The sequence below is a fragment of the Chelonoidis abingdonii genome, chromosome 5 (genome assembly GCF_003597395.2).
Source record: "Chelonoidis abingdonii isolate Lonesome George chromosome 5, CheloAbing_2.0, whole genome shotgun sequence".
Classification (NCBI taxonomy): Eukaryota; Metazoa; Chordata; order Testudines; family Testudinidae; genus Chelonoidis; species Chelonoidis abingdonii.
This window is the reverse complement of record NC_133773.1, coordinates 84,621,467-84,624,582: the sequence shown is the minus strand read 5'-3', so window position 1 is coordinate 84,624,582 and position 3,116 is coordinate 84,621,467.

The window sequence follows — 3,116 nt, the reverse complement described above, 5'->3', positions numbered from 1 at the left end:
GACAAATAGTACGTTATGCATGTTCCTAGATTGTTGGTCAACTTCCAGCTCTATTTGGAAGGCCATACTAGCTATATTACTAAGCAAAATACATTCACACAGAAGACACTCTCTCTTTCACATTACTTTTAGTTACTCTTATTCTTTGCTGAATACATATCAATTACAATCTGAAGCATTTGCTAAATAAGGCTTTAAAACTTATTTCATTGCTTAGGAATCAGTCATCGAAAAGTATGATAAAACTAAAAATTATATGGTATGTTGTGAGTCATGTATGCCCAGGAAGGCTGTGGATATAGCTTAACAGCAGGCCAGCCTATGATATTTGGAGAAAAGATTAATCTTTTCATGAAAGCTAAACTCCCACCAAATTCCCCACCCCACACCTGCAAAAGAACTCCAGACCTACAACAAGTTTCAGCAATAATTGGAAGGCAGAAAATTCCATGTATATGATTTCTACTCTACTCCTTTCAATTCTAACTCAGTGGGCAGGAGATATAAAGCTTCTGAGACTCATCTCACTTAGGCTCTGTGCTCATCCTCTAATCAGCCAGGGATTTTTAAAATAAAAAATTACCTGAAAGTTTTGGTGCTATGTTCCTGCATATCAGCTACATGTAAATGATATTAGAATCTGTCAAGTACAAAGAAGAACTTTTCTGTTGTGGCGTAGTCCCAAAAATCAAATATGTGAACAGACGAACTCTAGAAGATAAGATTCTGATGGTGGAGAAAATGATACATAATGAGAGTGTCTTCTACAGTATTTAGTACCCATTTTTGCTGGCCTCTTTAAAAACTCTAGTTGATCTAGAGGTTTTCAGAGTTAAAATCTTTCCTCAGTCAAAGCAACTGATACATTTTGCAGGAACAGTAGGTCAGAAATATTATTCTATATGATGATTTGCAGCTCAGAGTTCTGCTCATGGCATTTTAATCATATTTATCATAGATTTGTTTGCTTTGGTATATTGGTATTTCAAATGAGTCTCTCTGGAGAGAGAATTTAGGATTCTATTCTACCTCCCACTCCGGTTAGAGAAAATTTTAATGATTCTTTAATATCATTGTTTACATTACCAGAGCCAAACTCTAATACCAACACAAGCTGTATGCCAAGAAGTTTCAAAGGATCCAGGGGAAGAATGTCATAGAGCAGCAACATTGCCATTTTGCAGCAACCCCTACTAGGGTCTACTGCTGTGTAACCTCTGTGGCTCACGTGCCCCTGTCCTCTGTAATGAGAGTGCTGGGATGGCTAGTGGATTGGAATTGCAGATCCAATGGTTTCATTCTTGCTACTCCTCCAGCCTACCTTGCCTTTTGTGAATTGTGCCTTTAAGAGATGCAGTAGTGTCCCACTCCAGAAAGTGCATCTGGCCAGGTGTGGTATATGCAGAGTGCTCTTCGGGTAAGCTGCATTAAAGCTCTATTTGTTGAATTTTCCCATGGTGTGTCTTTGCAACAGTGCTTCTGGCTCAGATACCAAACCACAGACCTCCCCCCAAAACAATTCCCTCCTCTCTGAAGTTCAGGGAGTCTCTCTGCAGCTAAGCTCTGCAAATTCTGCATGTCAGATTTTGGAATCTCAATACAAAATTTTCATAGAATAGGGTTAGAAGGGACCATAATGGTCATCTAGTCTAACCCACTGCCAAGATGCAGGATTGCATCTAAACCATCCAAGACAGGTGGCTATCCAGTTGTCCTTCTGAAAACCTCCAGTGAAGGAGCTTCCACAACCTCCCTAGGCAGTCTGTTCCATTGTCCTATTGTTCTTACAGTTAGCAGATTTAGATTAAATCTCAGGAAAAACTTCCTATCCTGTAATTTGAGCCCATTGCCTCTTGTCCTGCCCTCTGTGGCAAGAGACAACAACATTTCTCCATCTTTTTTTATGGGAGCCTTTAAAGTATTTGAAGACCACTGTTGTGGGACCCCCTCCTTGATCTTCTCTTTTCCAAATGCAACATATCCCACTCATTCAGCCTTTCCTCATACTGCTTGTATTTCATACCTATGATCATCTTTGTCACTTGCCTCTGGATCCTTTCTAGTTTCTCTACATCCTTTATACATTGGTAAACAAAATGGGATACAATATTCCAGATGTGGCCTAACCAGTGCCATGTAGAGTGGTACTTTACCTCTCATGACTTAATGCAACCTAAAATTGCATTTGCTTTTTTTTTTTTTTTTGCGCAACAGCATTGCATTGCCAACTCATGTTAAGGTTGTGATCTACCACAGCTCCTTCTCAGCAGTGCTGCTGCCAGGCCAGTTATCCCCCATTTTGTATTTGTGCATTTGTGTTTTTTTCCCTTAAGTGTACCACTTTACATTTGTCTTTGTTGAATTTCATTTTGTTGTCTATAGCCCAGTTTTCCAATTTATCACGATCCCTCTGAATTTTAGCTCTAGCCTCCAAAGTGTTGGCAACCCCCTACTCCAAACTTTGGGTTATCTGCAAATATGATCAGTATATTCTCTATTTCTACATCTAGATTGTTACTAGAATGGTAAACACCAGATAGAGAACAAATCCCTATGGAACCCACTTGAGACCTCCCTCCAATCTGACATCATTCCATTAATAGTTCCTCTTTGTTTGTAGTTGTTTAATCAATTATGAATCCACTTGATGGTAGTTCTGTCAAGCCTACATTTCTCCAGCTCACTTATCAAAATGTCATGTGGGACTGTGTCAAAAGCCTTGCTGAAGTCCAAGTATACTATTTTCACTGCGTTCCCCCCATCCACCAAACCAGTTACTTTGGCAAAGAAGGCAATCAAGCTGGTTTGGCATGGTCTGTACTGAGTAAATCCATGAAGGCTACTAGTGATTGTCCCTGCCAGCAGGTATATGGGATCTTGGGGAGCAATTACCACACAGGTGGGGTGCCAATTAATTTCTTTATTAAAGGAAAAAGGAAGTGCTGGGAATTTAACAATAAAATACAAAGGGATGGGGCGTATAGGGTGTTTACAATAGACAATGATGGGGGGGTTTCTTATTGAAGAGTGTAGGGAGTTCTAACAGTGGGGTACAGTAAGTGGGGTTCAGCACAATGGGATACAGTACAGTCAATAAGTAACTCAACTTTATATAG